Source organism: Suncus etruscus, chromosome 5 (assembly GCF_024139225.1).
Source record: "Suncus etruscus isolate mSunEtr1 chromosome 5, mSunEtr1.pri.cur, whole genome shotgun sequence".
Taxonomy (NCBI): domain Eukaryota; kingdom Metazoa; phylum Chordata; class Mammalia; order Eulipotyphla; family Soricidae; genus Suncus; species Suncus etruscus.
In genome coordinates this window covers 86733968-86758545 of record NC_064852.1, presented here as the reverse complement: position 1 = coordinate 86758545, position 24578 = coordinate 86733968, and the positions used below count along the sequence as shown (strand labels likewise).

General features: G+C 37.9%; 1 long non-coding RNA gene across 2 annotated transcripts in view; it reads left to right on the top strand.

The window, feature by feature from the left end:
• LOC126009173 (uncharacterized) overlaps positions 1-24578 on the top strand; it is an 88406-nt gene that overhangs the window by 45369 nt on the left and 18459 nt on the right. Inside the window, exons 3-4 of one of the 2 annotated variants that reach the window (XR_007495887.1) lie at positions 13436-13481; positions 14198-14269. This is a non-coding gene — a long non-coding RNA (uncharacterized LOC126009173). The remainder of the gene's footprint in view (positions 1-13435; positions 13482-14197; positions 14270-24578) is intronic. The other variant, XR_007495888.1, reaches the window with a different exon arrangement.

The window sequence follows — 24578 nt, the reverse complement described above, 5'->3', positions numbered from 1 at the left end:
AACGATTCGTGATATGGAGCAATTTTTCTCATGTCTTTTGGCCATCTATTTTCTGTCTTCAGGGACATTTCTAGTCATCTCTTCTCCCCATTCTTTGATGGGGTTAGCTTTTTTTTCCCTTTTCTTTAAAAATATTTTTTTTGGATTACATTCAGCAGTGCTCAGGGATTACTCCTGGTTCGGTGCTTAGAAATTACTCCTGGCAGATTTAGGGGACCAGATGGAATGCTGGGAATCAAACTCTGGACAGCTGCATGCAAGGCAAATGCCCTTGCATCAAACTGTGTTATCACTTCAGCAACAAGACAGTGAGTTTTTCTTTTGCTTGCCAAATTTTTCAGTTCTATCATTTGTTTGAAACTTTCTTATTTCTACTCTCATATCCTCTTCAGCCATCGTGGCTGTTAATTCCATGGATTTTTAGAAATTCCTTCAACATCCTCAACATTTCCTTTCAAGTACTTATTAGAGGGGCTATATAGGTAGCTGATATTATCTTCAAAACTACCATCTTTGCTCACTAACTGTGATGTGGTTCTGTGTTGCTTTCCCATTGTGACCTTTAACTATGTTTGCTATGGCTATGGTGTTATGGTGTCATGTATTCATAGGCTAGAAAAAATTTGTGGCTGTAGAGTGAACCAGAGCAGCAATGTTCTCAGGGTATTGTGATCTGGGTGAAAAATGGTTCTGATCACAAAAAAAAAAAAAAAAATCTTTCTGTTGCTCTGTTTTCCTGCCTCAGTTTCCTGGGACTTTGTGGCTGGACAGAGTCCAGAAGACCCCTCCCCTTGTCCTGGTGCTTCTCTTTCCCTAAATGTACTGACCTGGTGTAGATCTTCCCTTCCACAACTTCCTGTTTACCTCACCTTAATGATCAGAACAGCCTACACCTGGAATGGAAAGGTAGAGGAGTCAGCCTCGGGGGAAAGAAGGGATGAGAGAGGAGGGGAGGGGAGGGGAAGGGGATGGGAGGGTAGGGGGAGGGAAGGGAAGGGAAGGGGAGAGGAGAGGAGAGGAGAGGAGGGGAGGGGAGGGGAGGGGAGGGGAGGGGAGAGAGTCAGAGAGAGGAAGAGGCTAGAAGATTATTAAAAAGGCGCTGCCAGAAAGGCAGCAAGGAAGCATGGAGAGCAACTGAAAGAAAGACAGAGGCAGAGAGCCAGAGAAGGAGCAGAGAAGTGGCTGATTGGAAAAGGCTTAGCATAGAAGCCATGTGAGGAAATGCACATGGCAGTTAGGGCTGTGAAATAAAGCTGGCTGATTCCAATGAAACTTTAACTGACTGCCTGTGAAATTATTTCACTGCTACTACCCTTCAGACAGGCCAGTGGTAGGGGTAAATTATGGTGCCATGCTGAGAAAGGCCTCGCTCTAAGACTAGAACTTCAGACTTTATATTTTATATTGAAACAACAACCTGGGTGCGAAAATGCTCTTCTGAGTCACAAAGAAGACTCTGCTGCTGCTCTGTCTCATTCTTGGGACTTTATTAGATTAATTTTAAACATTCTGGACTAAAACTAACATGTATAATGTAATAATCCTCATAATAAAACTTAATTTACCAGGCTGGACAGTCCAATGCGGTGGACCAAGAATATAGCGTTTCTTGAGCCCAGTGATGCTAAAGGAACATGAAAAGCACCCAGGAACTACTCAAAGACTTCCATGTCTATACCTGGTTTTTGGAGTGAGTTTTGGGAGGATGGAGGTTTTCACTGCTCAACATCAAAATAGTTAAGGCACATACAAAGTAGAATCCCAAATCTCTGTGATTAGAGATAATACCTTTATTCTGAGCGGATGGATGGCGGCCATTCAAGGGAAGCTTGAGTTCCTGGAACAAGCCAGAGTAAGTGCAGGAGGTCGCCGACTGGAGCGGGTGGAAGGTGGCCATTCAAGGGAAGCTTGAGCTCCCGGGACAGGTCAGAGTGAGTGCAGGAGGTAGCTGACTGGAGTGGGTGGAAGGCGGCCATTCAAGGGAACCTTGAGCTCCCAGAAAAAGCCAGAGTGAGTGCAGGAGTTCCTGGAACAAGCCAGAGTAAGTGCAGGAGGTCCCCGACTGGAGAGGGAGGAAGGCGGCCATTCAAGGGAACCTTGAGCTCCCGGGACGGGCCAGAGAGTGAACCTACACTGTCTGGCAGGAAGGGGGTGGAGATTGACTAGACTTGACTGGAAACCGAGGGAAGGTCCAAAACTCAGCGACATTACCCAACATACTCATGTAAAGCCACACCTCGAGAAGGGACCCAGCCTCACGTCACAGGTGGCAAAAGTGGGCTGAAACCTGAAGGCACTGCACTCCAAGCCAAGCCAATAAATGCAAAGAAAGATGGGTAAACCAAGGAAAACATTAACAACAGGGGAGATGGAGAGAAATCAGAACAAGTTTCCAAGTCCACCAAAATGCACAGACCCAAGAGAGGAAGACCTGAAAGCAGCCATGAGAATAGAATTCCAAGCCATGCTATAAGAAATGAAAGACACACTGGCCTGAGATTACAATAAATCAATAGATGAACAAATGAACCAATTTAAACAAGAATTCCTAAAAAATATGAAAGACTCCATTCAAACAGAATTAAAAGAAATTCGTAAAACTGTAGAAAGCCAAAAGAGCAGAATCGCAAAGCTCGAGAATCACATAGAACAACTCAAAGATAAACCAAAGTATGTGTACCCCACTGTTTATCACAGCACTCAATATAATAGCCATGTCTTGGAACCAACATCGATGTCCAACAACAGATGAATGGATCATTAAGATGTGGTATCTATACACAATGGAATACTACATGGCAGTCAGAAATGACTCTGTGGCAACGTGGATGGACCTAGATCATATTATGTTAAACAAAGTAAGCCAGAAGATGAAAGACACAGAATGATAGCACTATTCTGAAGCACCTAGAACATATACCTTATATACAACTAATACTCAACAATCAAATAACAGGGTTTAACAGGGTAGAAACTCCAAACACTGTAACAGTCAACATACACTGGAGAGCAGTGCCCAAAACACATAAAAGAAGAACAACACAAACTCTTGACTACACATTATACCACAAAGAAACCAACAACACCAGAAACAGCAGCATAGAGAGAATAGGTATGTAATCAGCCTTGTACTACAAAGGCCCATAATAATCCCTTAGGGACCTTATACAGGGATTACAGTAAAGAATACCATGGGAAATCACTGACTCCAATGGAAACATTTCATAACAATTTGTTTTAATGCCTTAATTTTACTATATTTAAAATAACCTCTTAGCTTTTCTGTCCACAGGCATTCTGGATACAAAGGGTGGACAAACTAAGATGGCATCTTGGGGCTCACTCACACGAGATACCATACCCAGCTTGCACTATGAGAATGTCCTGATATAACTCTTTAACATAACCTTTATCTCTAGGTTATACCTTCTTTTAGGACCTGAAACACGTGTCCAGTCAGATCAATGAAGCAGCAACTGTGACCTACAGACTTATACTACAGGCCATACTCATCAAACACAGTCAAGCAAACTAGCATTCCCATGCTCTTTTCTCCTCTCTTCTCACTACTTTCTTTTTTTTTTATTTCTCTTTCTCTTTTTAATTTATTTTCTCTTTTCTTATCTCCTGCCCCTTTCATATACTTTCCCCCTTTTCCCCTTTGGAAATCCGACTATCCCTTCACCCATCAATTCCACCCAGATTTCCCACCTCATTAAAACTCTTCACCCTCAGTTCTTAACCCATTAGGCATCAAGACTGACCTCCTAGCCCAACAAACCAGTACCCAGCACCTAAGCAAAGAGACAACCAGTCAAACCCACACCTCGTCCCCTGCAAGAAAAGGCAACCAACTCCCCTGCTGACTCATGCTGCCCGGTCCTCCTTACCAACCCTTCCTAATGTGGACTATTACTTGAAACTGGACTTAGCTATAAAAGTATCCCCAATGCAAGAACTCTTCCCAAGACCTCCCTGCCGCAAATCTTTTGCCATTCTCAAGAAGGTCAGGTTGTGTGATGAAAAGGTGACGGGAACCCACACGCCACAAGAAAATCTCAAAAGACAATGGGAAAACCTATACTTCCATCATGAGTATAAGGCCTGTATTAAACCATCTCTTTACCTGCTTTTTCCCAAAAGTAAGGTAGTCTCTTGCATCACTCTGTTCCTTTAATTACTTTTTATTTAATTTTTTAAATCCTTTTTCTTTATATATATATATATATATATATATATATATATATATGTGAGCACATATATTTTTATTTCTATTTTTATCTTTTTTGGGTGTGTGACCTATTTCTGTTTTCTTTTCTTTCCACCCTCAAATGCACTGGCAATATAATGTAGCACCATTTCTCTTTGCAAAGGCACACTAAAAAAATGGAGAAATCTTATGTATAAAAATGAGCTCTTATCTACTAGAGATAAGAACTCGTACTTCTTTACAATACAGGGGCATCTACCACCTTGAAAATATGTCACGTGGACTCAACTTAGACCCCAGATGATTAGACACCAACCATCCAGCCTTGAACACTGAATCCCAGAAACAGCAATGACACAGTTCTTCACAACAGCCATAGGAAACAGATCCCATCTGGGACATCCTTAATACTGCTCGGACATCAATAAGTGCCAGCTCTAATATGATATCCTGACAATGAGGAAACTGGGAATAACTTGACCTAAGAGCAGGTTATCCTACTTCACCAGCTAACGATAAGACAAAATCAGAAGACTTGACACCCTTTGGTCTGTCCAAATGCCAAGATCACGATTACAGATGACTGACAGATAGAACCATGACCGGACTGTATGTATCCTGGGACCAATAAAAAAGCCCTAATCTAGGGTTTTAACTACGACCTGCACAACAACCATGATCTCTAGTTCCAGAGGTCTATCTGAGATGATTGCAATTGCAATGGAATAGATCTTCTGGAAACATAATGAAAAACGGTATCTCAGGCCCCATCCTAGTAAAAGCACAACGACCAAGGCCACCAACCACAGAAAATGGATTAAAATGACACGAAGGGAACAGAACTTCTAGAACCACAAAGAAAGACTTCATCATAAGTTCCACTCTCTGACCTGTGTAGATACTGAGATCTCTAGATACAGAGTACTGATTTTATCACCCAGGACGGAGCAGAAGTCTTCCATACACCACAAAAGCACCAAGGGGAGAGTACATGAACCTGAAAGGAGTTTATAGTTAATCCCATGACAATATACTTCAAGGGTGGAGAAACCCTGTTTCTCTTAGGCCAAGGGAATTCCTTTTCGAATGACCCCAATATTTACTGTGCCTGTGCATGAGGGAAGAAAAAACAAAAAAAAAGTCAGAAAGCACAATTTTTAAATTTGTTTATCTAGTTTTTGCCAATTTATTTGTTTTGGTGTGGTTATTGAAATTGTTGTCTCCATTCATATTTTTTCTTCTTTTTTTTTCCTTTATGTGCTCTGCCATGTTTTTTTAAATTAATTTTTATTTTTAATTATGAGAACAAAGATGCAAAGAAAGAGGACAAGGTAATGTTACAGTGGAAGGATAATCACCCATAAACAGAATTCTCAATAGTCCCATTGCTGAGATCTTAACTTTGAAATTTCAGCCAAAGAACATTAAGAAAAATAAAACAGAACTCATGTACAATTACTTTGTCCCTCAAGCCCCCAGATTGTAGTACATAATATTTCTTAACAGCACACAAAGCAATCTAAAGCCATAAAACTTATGTAACTCCTTAAACATGAAGGCAAATTACTTTTTTGCATTTCTATGCACATGCATATTAGTTTAAGTTAACCTCAAAAGTTTAAGTGAGTTGCCTTTCTTAAGGATTAGAGACAAAGGAGCACAGTAAAAACTGTGTTAGAGTGGCAATTATTGTTTGCATAGTCCCACCAAAATATGAGGGACATGGAAAGGAAAAACCTTGGCCTAAATACAAGGAGACCCTACCCTTGAAGTTTCCTGGCATAAGACCAACTCCTAGGCATCAAGCAAACTAGTTTGTCCAATCCAGGTCATTGTGCCAATACACTTTTGTTTTTCATACAGTCTCTGTTATTGGTATCATGTTTCTGTATTAAAGATCCTGGAATCTGCATATCCTATATTGCAGTCAGAATGGTGCAGAGCATCCTCTCATTTCACCTCACAATTAAAGGGCAATGCAGAGAGCCCTGTCCTGTAAGCAGGTCGTTGTTGTTGTCAAGTCTTCTTAGTGTTAAGGGAAGTCTCTTTTGAGCAGGTCAATATCAGAGCAGTGGTAAGGTCTTCCCTGGTAGAGGATTGCTTCCAGATGTTGTTATAAAAAAACCTTGGATGCTTCACAGATAGCTTCCCTGGTTCAGGGGTGAATGGAGGATGCCCATTCTTTTGAGGCCAAGTCATTATATCAATTTTGTGCCAAGTCATTATATCAATATTCAGGGTGTAAGGTCCCATTGCACTACAAGATTTGTGTGTTCCAATCTCTATTAGATAAGAACTTATTTGTATGTATAGTATTTTCCCATTTTAATGTGCCTATGTAAACAAGGAACAATGCCACGTGGCGTTATTGACGCATATGGGGCCATAAGAACAAGTCCAACAATCCCCATGACATGGTTCAATCATTACCATTAAACCGAGGGACTCTTCCACCAAAATTCTTTATTGAACAGCTCACAAAGAGAAGACAAGATAAAAAGTGGGTAGAATGTTCACGGTAAAAGATTATTTAGAAAGAGTTATAGCTGTTAAAGAAAATACACATAAAATATTCAAAAGACATATGTGTCCATTTTGTGTCTTTTGAAATAGTTGGGGGTTGTTAAATCCAATACACGACTTTGGTCTGTAATTAGGACTGTGTAGTACTGAAGTTAAAAAGAGTAAATGTGGGGTACCAATGCTTGGGGGTGAGAGAGTTAAGGAGTAATAATGAGCTTTGTAGGGGTGTGCAAAAGGGCAGAATCAGGGGCAGGAGGTTGGTCTTGGTGCCTAACAAATTAAAGAACTGAGGGTAAAGAGGGTTAATTGAGGGTAAGATAACGAGTCCGGATTGGGAGATGAGGGAGTAAAAGGGGCTCTGCTGTGGGGGAGGTGTAATATATCAGAGGGGCTATATACATTGTATAGATGAATTGTTTATGGATTAGGCTTGGCAGTCAAAGAGGACCACTGTTTAGGAAGTCACGTCTATATATACACTGATTTTAGAGACCTATTTGAATATTATCCTCCAAATGTAGGGAAATTCATTTTTTCCCTAGAAACAGTCAAGAATTAAGAATATTTTTGGATGTTGTTAAAAAGTATGTATGTTGTGTGGGCGAAAATGAATACTAGTAAGAAAAAAACTCCTGAATGGGGTCCAGTATGCATAGGGGAGGGATTTCTCTCCCCCACCCTCCCCACAGGGCCCGATTTACCAGGCGTGGCCATGAAGATCAGTGTGGCATGGGGGGGGGATCTCAGCCCCCTGGACTAAATGGTCAGCCCAGGGGGGCCTATGTGCTCTGCCATGTTTTTTATCTCAAGACCATGGCCTTTATGTGGTGCTTATCTTTATTGTTGGAGTGTTCACTGGATGTTTTATTTGACACTTCTTTTTGTACTGTTGTGGTGTTCCACCTCCTTTTTCCCCTTCGTCTCTCAAAACTAGGATGAGATCTTCCAGGACTCCGCCCATTTTCGGCGTATTTGATTACCCCCCCCCCCAGTTTATTACTTTTCTCTTCTTCAAACAAAACCACATAACTTAAACTATCTAGTCCCGCCTCCCAACTAGAGTGGGAAATAAGGGAGGTACCAAGACCAAACAGGTGTAGGACCACTAAGTAGTTAGCTAGGCACAGAGGGGACCACTTATTCTGACAGCCCCGGGGGTGAGGGAGGAGGAGATGGGAGGTAGGACGGGAACGGAGGTGGAGGGAGGACAATTCGGTGATGGGAATTCCCCTGATTTTATGTTAATATGTACCTAAAATATTATTGTCAATGATATGTAGGCCACTATGATTAAAATAAAAATTATATTAAAAATACCTCTATTCCCTCATGTTCCCTTTTCTCACTTCAACAGGAACTGACTCCTGTTTTGCTCCTCCAAAATCAGCACCCCTCCACCTTCAGCAGTGCATCTTATAGTAATGGCTGGCTTCTCCAGTGCATTTTCTCAGTGAGTCCTTAAATGGAAGTCTACATTTAAATTAAGGGTTCTCTCTTCTTCCTTTTTTCTTTTCTGCTAATCATTTTCTAAAACTAATTACATTTGAGGTAGCAAAACAGTATTTTCTCAATGCTGGAAATATGCCTGGTAAAATGATGTTTCTTTTAAGAGATTCACTTGCAAAAATGTGTTGCCCTTTATGAAGAAAATATAAAGCTGACACTCAGTGGGTTGAAAGGCAAAGCAAAGACTAAAGAATAAACATTTAAATAGGAGTTTTAATTATTAGTTTTTTTTTCTACGAGCTGTCTGAATAAGGCAGGGCCAAAATTGTATAGCCATTTCCTTCTAAATTAAAGTTGTGCTGTAAACAGTGGTGGTATGTCTTTAGTAAAAAAAAAAAAAAAAAGAACAAGATTTGGGCACAAACCTATTTTATTTTGTGCGAGTCTGTGCCTTTGATCTCAGTGGTACCATATGCTTTTTTAAAAATTACTTTATTTAAATGCCTTCTATAGGTTTTTTTTAAACAGTTAAGAAATTGTTCATGATTGAGTTTTAGTCATACAATGTACAACACCCTTTACCAGTGCACATTTCTTGTAACCAATGTCCCCAGATTCTCTTTCGCCTTTTCACAAAACTTTGTGTAGACAAACTTGTTACTGAAGGGGTATCATACACATCACTTTATCTCCATTCAACACCCAGGTCTTGTCCAGAGTGATCACTTCCAACTATCATTATCATAGTGGTCCCTTCTCTGCACTCCCTAACTGCACTCTCCCACTATTTAGCTATAAACTTTTGAATGTGCTCGCTAACTTTATTTAGGTAATGCCTGATTGCTTCATACCCAACCCTGTGAGCAATAGTGGAGCACAGCAACAGTAAAGGGAAGGACTGGAGGATGAATAAAATACAAAATAATAATTATAACAATATATTATATTATAATTATATAATAATAATAGTAAAGAGGTTAGTCTAAGGTCAGGTCTCAGCTTTCTTTGTAAATTAACTTTTATTGGAGGGTCATGCTTCTTGACTACTTTATATAGGGTTGCTTCTGGGCTATAGCACCACATTTGAATATGGGTGACAAAGATTGAATAGTCCACATAGTCCAAACTACCTATATTTGAATCCTTTTACACAAGTGTTTGTGGTCAGTTGCAAACCTGTCTGCAAGTGTATATTTTGTAAAATGTGTTACTTTTTCTAGATTTATGGGAAGGATCTACTTATAATCAAGAGAATGATGGCATCAATTAGGATAAAAATCTGAATAGAAGCAAAAAATTCTTTTGCTTTCCATTGGCCCTGGAGTCAGCATAATTAGCTCAAATCCAGATTTTATTACTCACTAGCTGGATGACCTTAGGCAAGAGTATTAGCCTCACTAGGCTACCTCATAGAATTGTAGTAAGGATTGTTAATGTTTGTGAACCTATAAGACAAGTATCTGGTACACAGTAAGTTTCATTAGAATGTTAAGCAGTTCTGATATGGCTTTGAATTTCCTAAAATAGTTGAGGCAATCAAATAGAGAAACACTTATTAAACTAGACCTAATAATGAATATAAAGTGCACACTTCAATGGTAGATTCTACACATATATAACTGTGCGCCAGGGATCACACACTCGCTGTGCACCTGGGGTCCTAGACAGCAGAATGACAGGGACCCTACTCAGCCCATCTGGACACTCAGCTGAACTCTTAGTTCACACAAACAAGGCAGGAGCTTTGTGCTCTTCAGCCATTCCCAAGTCTCTCATGCTATTTTAAATAAGCTTGCTTTGGATTTTAATACAAAATTAGTATCTCTCCAAATCCTTTGGTCAGTCAGCATTTAATATGGATAAATTAAATTGTTATTTTCAAACTGTGAAGACATTTTAAAATAAGAACAGCAGAAATTTCTCCTTTAATTTCTAAAATGTTTTGTCAGAAGAAAGCATAAGGAATAAATAAAACCTGATCAAACCTATTGCAAGCTAAGAGGAATTATGCATTTAGCTTACCCTGATTAATGCACAAATTCATACACCATATTGCTCAGTTAAAGTAGATTCAGTATCCCAGTTCTGATTATGGAGCAAAAGAAGGGACTCATTAACCTGAGCACTTGACCTGTGTCTGTCTAGGGCTTGTCAATCTTGTTTATTCTTTCATATTACCTGCACCTGATTTCAGTGCTTGCTTGTTTTTACTACCATTGATTTCGTTCTATTTTTTTAAATTATTTCTTGCCTTCTACTTATTTGGTGATTCATTTTTTATTCTAGTTTCTGTAGCTGAGAGGTGAGATTTTGATTTGAGCTTTTTCCTTTTTTTTTGATAGAGCCTGAATAGTTATGAACTTTCCCTATAATAATGCTTTTGCTATGTCCCATAGGTTCTTGTACTTTGAATCTTCATTCTTGTTTGTTCAGAGGAATATTTTTATTTATTTTTATTTCCTCATTAATTTGTTATTTATAAGAATATTGTTTAATTTCAGAATATTCATTTTCTCCAACTTTCTATTTGTGGTCTGAGAAGATATTTGGTATGATTTCTATTTTGATGATTTTATGTATGTTTAAATTGTGTATCAGCACGTGATCTATCTTGGTGAATGTTAGGATGTGTATTCAATTTGGGTGAGGATGGAATGAGGTGGAAGGTCCTGAATATGTCTGTTAGACTGAGTTCTTCCAATTCTTCAGTTAGAGTTCTTGCTTCTTTACCCACAGGTCTGGGTGACCTGCCCACTAATGAGAGCAGGGTATTAAATTCTTGCACTAGTGTTGTGTTGCCAAATTATGATAACTTTTCTTTCCTTTCACTTGATACATATATGTTCATGAGATTTAATATAAAGTCTATGGTTTGGGTAGATAGTACAACATGTAGGGCAAAGCATATCTAATATTACATATGGTCCCCTCAGCAACACCTGGAATAATCTTGAACACAGAATCAGAAGTAAGCCCTGAGCACTGCTGGGCATGGTTCCCAAATTAATAAGTCAAGCACTTAGGCTGATTCTTAATTTAAACTGATCTCCTTATGAGAAGATTCAATCTGGACATAGACTCTAAGCAGAAATCATTAAAAAGAATAAAAACTAAAACCAAAAATCTCTCAAAAAATACCATTTCCAAGTCAAGGAAAACAATCTCAGGAAATCAATTGCCATCATTTTGACTTGAAATTCTTTGCAGGCTCCAGGATCAAAGAGAAAAGTTATGCTATTTTAGCCCCTCATTCTGTCGTATTTTATTAAGACACCCTAGTGTATGAATGTGAGCACTTTAAAGTGTGGGTCTTGTTAGCCCTGATTGCAACGTTATTTTTTTGTTTAGTTCCTGATGAAATGCAGCAAACATTTTTGCTCATTCATTTTCTAAACTAGTGTGGATGCTGGCAGAATTTTTGTTGCCTATTATCCTCTCTTCCTTGTAATGTACTTTCCTTACATTCCTCGTTTTTCTCTACCTTACCCATTGCTTCCTTTCTAGGTAGAGCTTTGTCCTTTGTTCCACACAGCACTTACCTACTAGTGCTCTTTCAATGGTTTACATGCTGTCACCAGATGTAATTGGGTGTGTGTGAGTTTGAGAGTCCTAGTGCATGTGGTGTGTCTTTGTGTGTATGTATGTGTGGTACACACATGTGCTAAAGGAAAGCTTAGGGTTTGGAGATATAGCACAGAGGTAAGGCACTTGCCTTGCACTCAGCTGACCCAGTTTCTATCTCCAGCAACACATATGGTCAATCCCCTGAGCCCTGCTATGAGTGATCACTGAACACTGAGTAAGTCCTCAGATTGTGGTGCAAGACAAAACAAATAAACAATAACTCAGCATAGAGGAACTTAATGGTAAGGATAAGTGGATGGTATATAAAACATTTAGAACTGTCAGAATGGCTTTTTTTTTACTGTCATTTTTTTTTATTTTGATCATAGTGGCTTACATATCTTTCACATTAGTATTTTAGGTACATATTAACATTGAATCAGGGGAATACCCACCACCAAATATGTCCTCCCCCCTTCCCCGTTCCCCATATCCCCACCATCACCTCCCAGGCTGCTAGAGTAGGTGGTCCCCTCTTTGTCTAGCTTACTATCAGTGATCATACATATGTTTGGTCCTGGTGTCCTCCCTTGTTTCTCCCTCTATTTGAGAGGCTAACCTAGATAAATCAAGTTATGTGGTTTTGTTTGAGGGAAAGAAAGGCAATAGAATGGGGTAAAGATTAAGCAAAAAAAAAAATTAAAATAAATAAATAAATTAAAAAAATATGCTGAAAATGGCGGAGTCCTTTTAGTGGCTATCAGTCTCAGTTTGAGAGAGGACATGAAAAAGGTAATTGAAACACCATAACAATACAAAAATAAATATCAACTTAAATATCAAGTGAGCCCTACAGCAATAAAGAGAAGCACCACACAATAGTCTCGGTTCTGAATTCAAATCATGCTGGAGTGCAAAAAGAAAAAAAAAGATAAGATAAAGTAATATAAAATAAAAAAGGAGACATTGTCTTCAATATCTATACCAAAATAAAGACGTCAAAAAAACCAATCAATCAATCAATAAATATATATGTGGAAAAATTATTATTTTGTGCTTTTTTTTCTCCCCTCCCTTTTTTTTCTTTTTCCCCCTGCATAGGCACAGTAATTATTAGGGATATTATAGAGGGAATTCCTTTGAGGATGGCCTTTTTTTTTTTAAAATAAACAATTCTTTCTTTTGGGGGGCACATCCAGCAGTCCTCTCAGCACAGGGAGGCTACTTCCAAACTGGTGCTTGAAGTAGTCAGCAGTATCAGGGATCAAAGCCAGGTCTCTAGTATGCAGTGAATGTGTTCCAGCTCTTTAATCTATTTCTCTGACCCATAAACAAACTCCACAACATTTGAGTAATTTTATGATTAAATTACTTTTCCCCAATCCTTTAATAATTTTCCATTTCATTACTTTTTTTTTCTTTTTTTTTTTTTGTGGTGGTGATGGGGAAGAGGGTGGTGGTGGTGGGACATTTCATTATTTTTGTAAGCATCTTTCTTTCTTCTATAAAGGACAGTTTCCTAGTTTCTCTCTTTAGTCTTCATTTTTTCCTAGAAATATTTTTCTACATTCCTGTCATATTTTTCTCTGCTGGAAATCATCGTCTGGACAAGACACAGAGCATAGTGGTAGGACACATGTCACACATGTGTGAGTTCTGTGTTCAAACCCCACTTCTTTCCTCCTCCTGCAGATATTCTGATTTGGAAAATAGCAGTGACTCAAGAGTTGTTCCTCTGGTAAATATATGTGTCATTAATCCTATTGTCCTTCCCTTCTTGCCAAATCTCTGCTCTGTTCCTTCTCAACCTCACTGTTCTCTTTTTTTGACTCATGGCAGAATCACTTTGCTGAGCTCTTCATTCACTTGCTTCTGTTGGTCTTTTTTTTTTTTTTTTTTTTTTTTTTACCAACACAGCACTCGTAACTATCTTAAAATATATGGTAAATATGTTAATATTTAAAAGCCTTCCTATACAAAGGCCTTTTCCTCCATCTCTCATATCATACATCATTTCCTATAAGAATTTACTTATCTACATAATTTACTTATCTTAGGTTCATATACCTATAGCTTTTCAGAAACTTAAGTCAGGATTATCCCACACTTAAAGTATTTGGGTCCGCATTACCAAGACCACTTAGGGAGCAGAATACATTACTTATTGCTTCTGTTGTCACAGTCAGTCAGCCCAGTCTGGAAGGGCACTTTACTTACAAAGTGTTGACTTGAGTTTAAACACCAGCACCCCATATAGTCAGTCCTTTGAGCTCCTTCAGGAGTGAACCCTGAGCACATAGTCAGCAGTATTCTCTGAACACTGCTAGATGTGGTCCTAAAATCGCAGTGATCACATTCTGAATTATAGTAAAATTACATATTATGTTTATTTATATTTTGGATTTTGAGCTACACCCAGAAGTATTCCAGGGTTATTCCTGTTTCTATACTTAGGAATTAAACACTGCTGTCTTGTGAGAACCATATGGGATGCAGGGGATGGAGCCCTAAGTGGCTGCATGCAAGGTAAATACTCTTCCAGCTCCCTATGTTTATTTGTTTGTTTTGATTTTGGTTTTGGGGTCGCATCTGATGATGCTCTGGGAATATTCCTGTCTCTGGACTTGGGAATTATGCCTCACTGGCTTGCAGGGACCACATGGAGAACCAGGATTTGCACCTAGGTTGTCTGCATGTAAGGCAAATGCCCTAACTGCTGTATTATTGCTCCAACATCCACTTATGCTTATTTTCAATTTTTGTTTATTCTCAAATATAATGTAACCTTTAAAATAACAGGGAGTATATCTTTCTTAATTATGGTTTATCTTTTGTGTAAAATACTCAGAATAGTCTTTGTCTCATAGCAGCTACTCAAATGTTTGTTGAATATTGAATGAGTGAATGAAATAGAATATTTGCCTTTTTTGCACAGATGAAACATATTTCTTTTTATAAATAAAATGTATTTTATCAAATTAATTTGATGTTTCATTCTAAATATGTTTTGTTTTACTTGAGAAATTCTGTATTTAATCAGACATCCAGATATTTCTGATTTAAAAATTTCAAAGGTTTAAGCCAAGGACAACAGAATCAATACCCAATTTACAAGCTAGACACAGAGGGGACCACTTATACTAGCAGCCCTGGGGGCAAAGGAGAGAATATAGGATGCATGGTGGGAACAGGGATGGAGGGAGGACAACATTGGTGGTGAGAATGCTCCTGATTCAATGTCACTATATATCTAAAATACTACCTTGAAGGATTTGTAATCCACTTTGGTCAAAATAAAAATTATTGGAAACATATAAAAATTTCAAAGTTTTTGTTAGTATTTATTTGTAATATAAAGTACTGCTTTTAAATAAGGTTATTTTTATTCTCATAAAAACTCAATGAGATGCGCTATATTAAAATAATTCCTATTTCTCAAATTAGTAAACAATGACAAATAAATAAAATGTTCAAGATTTTTGTACTATGAATAATTCTTTTTTTTTTTGTTGTTGTGTGTTTGTTTTTTTGGGTCACATTCAGCAGTGCTCAGGCATTACTCCTGGCTATATGCTCAGAAACTGCTCCTGGAAGGCTTGGGGGACCATATGGGATGCCAGGATTTGAACCACGATCCTACTGCATGCAAGGCAAACGCCCTACATCTCTGCTATCTCTCTGGTCCCAGGGATAATTTTTAAAATTTTTTAAAAAAAATTTTATTTAAAGAAAATGCATCACATAGTTGACATAACTGATCACAATTTATTTATTTCAATATAAGGGAAAGCAAAGTTATTGAGAAAAATAGAAAGAAAAACTGAAAATTAAAATGGAAGAGAAAAGAAAGAAGAGAAAGCTCAGTAGCAAGTATATTTGTGGAAATTATTGTATCTCCAATAAAGTCATTAATACAATAGCAGAAGTTTTAGTTAAGTTCAGTTGTTGTTTGCATAGGCACAGCAAAATTTTGGGAAAATAGAAAAAAATCCTTTGGCCTATAAACAAAGAGACCTTACTCATGAAGTATCCTGGCATAAGACCAACTACAGGCTCCTAATATGTTATGTTGTCTAACCCCAAAGTCTTTTTCTGTGGTCCCAGTAAAAGCTCTTCATAATCACAGTTGTTGCTGTCAGGTTTCTGTAGTTACATATCTTGGTTTCTGTACAAATCCCATGTTGAAGTCAGGGTGACACAGAGTGTCTTCTGGTTTCATCTCACCATGAGGTAGCAATGAAAAGAACCCAGCCCTGAAAGCAGGTTGTTTCTGTTACCAGGTGAACCAACAGATGTCATATGAACCCACTCTGGAGTAAGTCAATGCTAGGGCAGCAGTAGGGTCTTCCCTGGTAGATGTCCAATTACTGGTGCTTGTGTAGAAAATCATGCTGTTTCCATAGATGGGGTCCAAGATTCAGGGGTGAATGACCAATGTCCGATTTTTTGAAGCCTAAGCCAAGTCACTATAACAAGTTTTCAGGGTGTAAGCCTCCTCTGCAATATAAAATTTATGTGCTCCTAAACTTGTTTGCACATTTAAGATTTCCCTATTTTGGGGTGAGGTGGCACTAGAGGTAAGGTGTATGCCTTGCAAGCGCTAGCCAAGGAAGGACCAGTTTTTGATCCCCCGGGGTCCCATATGGTCCCCCCAAGCCAGGGGCAATTTCTGAGCGCTTAGCTAGGAGTAACCCCTGAGCATCAAACAGGTGTGGCCCGAAAAACAAACAAAAAAAAAACCAAAACAACCATAAAAAAAAAAAGATTTCCCCATTTTAATGTGCCTATGCAAAAAAGGAACAATGCCACATGGTACTTCTGGTATCTCTGGGGGTAAAACTAACAAGTTAAACAATCCCTATAACCTGGTTCTAATATGAACTCAGAACATTAAAGAAACTTATCTATTAGAATTCCCTACTAAATAGATCCCAAAACATGGGGGACATTGCCACTATATAAGAAGATAGACAATAAGAGATATACCTATTATGGGAATACAACTAAAGAAATATTCAAAGGAAATATTAAGTTTTTTGAAATAGTCTGGGGTGGATAAAATCCAGAGCACTGCTTTATCCTGTGATTGTTGTATCCATTCTTGACAGGAGAGTTTAACCCATTGACATTTAAGGAAACTATTGACAGAAAGGGCTGTCGTGCCATTATATTTTGTAGGGTTATTGTTGTTACAATTGGGGATTTGGTTTGTGTAATTGCTCTTTGAGTAACTCATTTAGGATTGTTAGTTAGCACAAATAATGTGAATTCTTTTTTTTCTGAGAATATTTTTAACCTTCCCTACCATGTAAATGAGAGTTTTGCTGGGTGGTGGACTCTAGGTTGAAAGTTTCTTTCATTCAGTAGTTTGAATATGTCATTCTACTCATTTTTTGCCTGGATTGTATCAAATAGAAGATCTTGTTTGATTCTGATGTTGTTTCCTTTATCAAGTAGGGTTTTTTCCTCCCTTACTACTTTAGAGTCAATCTCTCTCTCTCTCTCTCTCTCTCTCTCTCTCTCTTTCTCTCTTTCTCTCTTCTTTTTTTTCTGTTATAGTCTATATTTTGGCACTTTTTTTGCCTCTTGGATTTGTGGAGAAATTTTTTTCCAAGGGAGAGGAAGCTCTCTGCTAATATCTCTCTCAGTACTTGATTTTTTTTCCTTTTCCATTTTCTTCCCCTTCTGGAATTCCTATAATTCAGAGATTATTTCTCTTGTCTTTGTCTATTAAGTACCTTATATTTTATTCTAGGGTTTTGTCTCTCCTTTCTTTTTTGACTTCTTTATCAATGCTGGCTTGTAATTTGTCTTCAAGTTTACCTATTTGATTCTCCACTTTTGAAATTCTACAACTAACATATTTTTTAGTTCCTTCAATTCTATTTCCATTTGGGGAAACTTGGAGAAATGCCAGGATTTCTCTCCATATACCCCATAGTAGATGTCTTCTTTAGCTTCCCATTGATCTTTGCATTTAGTGGTTTGGAATTCTGGAGTATTACGATGTTTAAGAAAGTCATTTCTTGAATTGTTTGTATGAAATGTGACTCGAGGTATATCTTCTTAGAGGTTATTTTTCTAAACTAACAAGGTTGTCTAAGTATGATAAAAATATGCATAGTGGGGCCGGAGCGGTGGTGCTAGAGATAAGGCGTCTACCTTGCAAGCATTAGCCTAGGATGGACCGCAGTTCGATCCCCTGGCATCCCATATGGTCCCCCCAAGTCAGAAGAGACTTCTAAGCACATAGCTAGGAGTAACCCCTGAGCGTCAAATGGATGTGCCACCCCAAATAAAAATACTGCATACTAGTTTATTGATTTGTTCAGCTTGGTCTTTGAGCTGTATATTTTCTAAAAGAAAGAAATGGTAGATCCAATCTTCCAGGAAGTCTACTATATAAATTGAAATAACTTCGCAAGAATGCACTAGCATCTGCACTCTTTGAAAAGGGGGGACTGATGGGAAGGACGGTAGGTTCAGTAATGGCACTGGATCCCAGAAGGAAGCCGAGGGAAGACTGGAAAAGAGGCCCCGTTCACTCTTGGTGGAGGGGATTAGGATGGGAATGCCCCTTTTCCCACCCTGACACAGGCCTGACTATCCCCAGGGAACAAGGGATCAGCACTGGGAGCTGGATGGATTCTGGGAAAGACTCCAAAAAACAGCCCCATTTGCGTTTGGTGAAAGGGATTAAGGTGTGAGGTTCCCTACTCCTTCCCTGACACCAATCTGGCTGGCCCCAAAGGGCAGATGAACAGTGATGGCACTGGAACCCAGGAGACTGAGACACTGCTAGGAATGATTAAACAGAGTTTGAACCCAAGTAATACAGACCCAGAACCTATATTTATAATAACCATTTTGTATTTCCTTGTAAAAGGATATTAATTTTTCATGACACTCCATTATTGCACCACATGCCACTCACTTGTAATCTCAACTTTTTAAAGATCCCAAAATAAGAGTTGGAAGTAAATCTGATATATATATATATTATATATATATATAATACCTATATATACTTATAGAAACAAATGATAAACTACAGGTTCTGTTTTTGATGGTGATAGAATTGCTTTATTTAACTTTGTCCACTTCCTTAATCTTAAATTTATTACTTAACTAGTTCTCACTCTTAATCAATGCTCCCACTTCCAGAAAAAAAACCTAATAGCTTTGTTATCTTTGTTTTACATTTTTCTTTCTCTGGAGATTGAAGTTCCTCCCAGTGGTGCTCAGGAGACCATTCAGTGCTGCGGTTTTAACCCAAGGCTCATGCATACAGCATATGCGCCCTTAAGATCTTTCCTGCCTTGTTTTACCTTTAGTTTGTTTTTGGTTTTGTGCTTGTTTTACATTTTAGAGTGCTATTTTACCTAAGAGCAAATAGAAACTTTCTTTTCAGTAATAACTTTTTAGAAAAGTAAATGTGAGGCTTACAGTATTTGATGAGGAAGGTAGAAATGCCAATCATTTTATCTGATAAAGTCACAGGTAATAAAAATTTACTATCTTAGGACTATTTTGATCTGAAGGCTCTTAGAATTAGAAAGAACTCCTTTTCTACTTTGCACCCAGCATTTCAAGAGTAAGGTCACACATTTGATCATAGCACCACCCACAATTTGGCTTTTCAGTGGTCCTTTGAGTTATGACTGCTAGCACCACTGTGCTATCTTACTTAAGTTGTCACATAAGGATAGACTAATGTATGATTTGCTCATCCACATTATTGTCAGAGATTGAACCAAGGACCTCATACATGCAAGGTTTGTATTCTACCACAGAGCCTCAGCTACATCCCAGGAAACACATCCATTAAAACAAACTTTGTTTAAATATCAAAGTTTGCTGCATAGATTTTTCCCCACCCTTCTCTTTGGTTGTTATGAAGCCCCATAGTTGCATACTTGATTGGTATTAGTACTCACACAATTGACCATGATATTTGGGGAGAGGATACACATTTCAGTTGAAGTGCTAATATACAATTGTTGTGAAGCTGGGTGTGTGTGTGTGGGGGGGTAGACAACAGAGCTGCAGGGATCTTTTAGTGCATGCCACTAAAAATTAAACATATGGCTTCATATTTGTAAGGAAGACACATTTTGCAATTGAGTTATTGTAAGCCCCTGTATCATATCCATTTATGGAAAATGAACCATGCTCTTCTTGCATCTGGGAATCATATTTTTTCCTGTATCATCATTGGGACATAACATTCATCCTATGAGTCTTCTGTTGATTGCTCCCTCATGAATTTTCTACAACATTTATTTGTAAATCTTCTGAAATAAACTATCCCCTTTTTGTCTCAGAAAAAAATCTATTAAGAAAATAGATGATTTTCAGAGGTAAAATAACTATCAATTTCCTGCTAAATAAAAATATGTGTTCATACTCATCTTTAGTTGGTACATATGGCAAACATGTTGTCTCTTTTTGTCCTGTCTTCTTGGACCTTTCTTAGGTCTCCTTGTCTGGAGCTCTTCATTTTTTTCTCTCAATATTCTTTGTCTTAAAACTTTTCTTTGACAGGGGGTGTTTTTTAGAAAGAACATTTTAGAATTTTAAATACAGCATCTATGTTACATGCTGAGGATTTTAATTAATATCCTTGCCCAAGTCTCTCCTTGGCACTCAACACTTTAAGTTGCTAAGTTGAAATTCTCTTGTATGTCTCACATAATGTGTCCAAACACATTTCTTCTAAAACTGCTGAGTTATTGCTCTGTAGCTGAGAGCAAGGTACCATAACCTAACTTGATGTTTAACACCTAGAAATGATCATCTATCTTTTCCTCTATCTATACATACCTCTTTCTTCAAGTCTAATAGCCAACCTTGTAATATTACCTCCAAAATAAATCCCAAACCACATTACTCTCCATCCTTGCTTTTATCTCCTAGTTCCAAACCACATTGCCTCTCTCAGGGGGAGACTCCCTACTTCTATTCTTTTCCCCAGGTACTATTTTAGGACTCCATCACTTTCCCCTGGTATTTCTGCCAGAGGTTCTGGCCTTCTTTCTCACTAATCTATTTGCCAGTTGGCTTCTACAGGTGAGATCCAGAATCTGGAACATGCTCCACAAAGTTCAACTTGCTCTGCTGCTTCTGTAGATGTGTTCTCTTCCCTCGATGTCACTGGTCATATGCACGATGCAAGTTCCCTGCATCTATTCTTGCCTGGGGCCACCTTCCTGGCAAGCTCCCAGATGTCCTTTGCTTTTCTCTTATTTCCCTGTGAGATTGATTTAATGTCTTCTAAAATATCTTGTTGAACCTAGCCCAGCTGCTTACAACTTGAGTCTCTGTTCACAAATGGAAGAGAGAATTTTGTGATGAAGGCCATTACAGAAGTTAAGATAGGGAACTCACTTTTTAAATTGCAAAAAATCAATAATCATAAATATGTGATGAATAAATTAATAGATAATTTGACTTATTTATTTTAATTTAGATATGAAAATTTACATGGTTGTTTCTAATTGGGTTTCAGGCATACAATGGTTCCACCTCCAACCCAGAACCTTAAGATCCCATCCCTCTTGCAATGATCCCTGTTCCCTCCTACACCCCAACCTGACTCCTTGACAGATATTTTTTTAAAATGAATTGTTGAAGTTCAGATCCCATCACTACAGGGGTCTGGGGTCTAGTTATTTGGCTATATTTAGGTGCCTTGCCTGATTAGCCTAAGGTATCTGTTACCTCCAGAAAATAATTCCATTTTAAATTAAAATTAGGTACCAATATTTGGGCACAAAATAGAATAGTTAGTTCTGGGGAGATTGGGGCCAAAAATATTGAGCATAGAAAGAATTTTTAGTTTTCTTTGTATAAACTTAATTTTTCTTTTCTTTTCTTTTCTTTTCTTTTGTTTGGGGGTCATTTTGGTGGTGTTTGGAGTACCAGAGAGTGCCAGGCATCAAATCAGTGGCTCCTACTCATAGAGCATGTTTACCAATATTTTAAGTATATAAATTTAAGTATATAAATTAAGTGTCTAAATTTAAAGTTTAAAATGATATTGGTCTATTGTGTGGAATTTATGAGATTAAGTGAGCTTGACATGATATTTATCAGAGTTGGGGTATTATTTTACATAAGACTCCTGGCTAAAAATAAAAACCCTGAGATCTGGGCCTCATTTTTCTTTACCTGTATAAAATCAGAAGACTGTCTATATTAAGTGATGATTTTAGATACTATTTAGGTATATATATATATTTAGGTATATAATAACCTGATTTTACAATGGAATAAATGAACAATATTATTATAGAACTTAAGCCCCTTCTGCTTCAAGACAATTTATGTGCTCCTCAGGTTTTAAAGCTCCATAGCACTCTGCAAAGTGGCAAAATGTGACTTTAAGAAGAGTTCATGGGACTCTGGCTGCAGAATAGCAAAGAAATTTGCTATGCTGGCATGCTTGACTTTAAGGGAGAAATGTCAGAATAGTCGCATGTTTCTTTCTAACTGTATTTGCCAAACCAGCATTCCAGGAGACAGAAATAAGTTGCCTCAAATAGAGGTCATGTAACCACTGCATCCTAAAATTCTTCTTTGAAAGTATATGATCTCTTGTGTCCTGTAGAAGTTCAGGGAAGACTTGCAGTCAGAAGTGTGCTTACTCTAAACCCAGTGGGAACTAAATACTTTGGTCTCATCCAAGTGTATTCACATCTTGTGCTGATTATTTTTGATGCTGCCAGCTTAGGAAATTGATTCTTACTTAGAGCAAATTATCTACTGTTCCCTCCAGATAGTTTTTGTTTGTTTGTTTGTTTTTGTTTCTTGTGATGCTCAGAATATTCCTGGGTCTCTGCACTTAGGAATCACTCTTGATGTTCTCAGGGGATCATATGGGATGCCAGGGTCCAAACTCACATCAGCCATGTAGAAGGCTAACACTCTACCCACTGACTATCACTACGACCTCTATTCTCTTCAGCTTGTAGATTCATAAAGTAGCAGAACTTAAACTAACATAATTTAAACTTACATAAGCAGCAGAACTTTAACTAAGACCATTTCATGGCTTGATAAAAGTTCTTGATTCCTTTTCAAACTGGCTATTACCTCCACTGAGTTCATTTTTGTGTCTTAGTCTGCTCCACTGTAAAAATTACTTTCTGTGGACTTTCTTAAAGGTCTGCACAGCACCTTAAACAATTTCCATTTCACTTTCTTGCTATTGAAAACAGTATCTATAACACTTTTATTTTGACATTTAAAAACTACATGTGTATAGTGATAGCTATAGAAAATTTCCAGCTGGTCTAGTTGACCCTTAAGCTTTTCTTTTTCTTTTTTTTTTTTTTTGGTTTTTGGGCCACACTCGACGTTGCTCAGGGGTTACTCCTGGCTGTCTGCTCAGAAATAGATCCTGGCAGGCATGGGGGACCATATGGGACACCTGGATTCGAACCAACCACCTTTGGTCCTGGATCGGCTGCTTGCAAGGCAAACGCCACTGTGCTATCCCTCCAGGTACCCTTAAGCTTTTCCAAAATGTACACTTTCTTAGAAATCGTTGGAATTTCTTGCCATATAACATTTAAGCCTACTGGTAGTCGAAGTGCATAAAGAAGGCTATATTCTTTTTCTATCTCTGCACATAATAGATGTTATTCTGAGAAGTCAGCTGATCTCTAAGTATGGTAGTTCATCACTTTGCCAGCAGTACAAGCTAAAAATCTGGAAAAGATCTCCTTCATGTTTTATTATTCAAGCAAAGGCTTCTTGCCTCATTTCTAAGTAGATCTAATACTTCAACTTAAGATCACAGTTGAGACCTCTGAGCTGGAAAATGACAAAGCTTCAATTACATGTCCTACTTTATAGGGATTTATTTTTAATGCAGGCGAACATTTTGATTGGTGCTGTGGGATCTCACATACTCAGCATGACTCTGGACAGCTGTAACCAAAGTTAGCAAGAGGCCAGCAGGCTTTGACCTGACTACAAGCACCAGCCACAATCTGCAGCAGGGCGAGAGTTTCTGACAGCTGTCTCCTTAGGAGCATTTCAGGATCAGTTCAGGAGCATGACTATAACCTCTCTAAAACTTTCTGATTTCCAATTTTGGGAGATTGAGTAGTTGAATGAGGTTAATATGAATAATAACTCGATCTAAAACTCAACTAAAACTATATGTTTGAAGCAGTTATGAAATAAGGTACTATTTGAGAGAAAGCAAGGTCTTACTATTACTGGCATTGTTTTGGAATAATAGGCCCAGCTCAAAAGTGGAAACTATAGTTATAGAACATATGGGACAAAATAGTAGCTATGTTAAAAAGAAAGTTATAAGTATTTTTATGAGCATAATAAATTAAGAGTATTAAACTAAGAATAGATGGAATGGTAGAGTAGAATAAAAAAGGCAGAAAGTGTTGATTTAGAATTTGCTATAAGATAGGATCATAAGTTAAAAGAGGATGAAAACATTTTTAATAAATTGTGTCCTGGTAACTATAGTCACTAAATAACTGTTCCAGCTTTTATATGTAAATTAGTGTTTCTAATAAGGACATGAATATGAAAATTAAGAAGCCTTGGGTAAAAGGGGGTATATAAGTTGGATATTTGATTTTTATATTATTAAATAATTATTTTTTTGTTTTTGTTTCTGGACCACACCCAGTGATACTCAGGGGTTACTCCTGGTTAACTGCTCAGAAATTGTTTCTGGCTTAGGAGACCATATGAGATGCCAGGGGATCGAACCAGGGAATCAGTCCATCCTAGGTTAGCACATGCAATGCAAATGCCCTACCACTTGCGCCAGTGCTCTGGCCCCAAGAAATGACTACTTTTA